The sequence below is a fragment of the Benincasa hispida genome, chromosome 7 (assembly GCF_009727055.1).
Source record: "Benincasa hispida cultivar B227 chromosome 7, ASM972705v1, whole genome shotgun sequence".
In the NCBI taxonomy this organism is placed as follows: Eukaryota; Viridiplantae; Streptophyta; class Magnoliopsida; order Cucurbitales; family Cucurbitaceae; genus Benincasa; species Benincasa hispida.
The window spans coordinates 8197991-8198215 of record NC_052355.1 but is presented as its reverse complement, the minus strand read 5'-3'; positions in this window follow the sequence as shown (position 1 = coordinate 8198215).

Sequence of the window (225 nt, the reverse complement as noted above, 5' to 3'; positions counted from 1 at the left end):
AAATAAAAAATTCCAAGGTACAAAGCCCTTTTAGAATTTTTTTTTTCTTAATAAAGTATAAAAAATTTTAAAAATTTTCCATTTATAAGAATTTTTTTATATATTAAGAAAATTATAATCTAACATAAAATTTTAAATTAATATTGATTAAATGATTAAAAAAAAAAGTGTCCTTAAACATTTTTATAAAAAAAAATTTATGACTGAATTTTTGAATTAGTACAA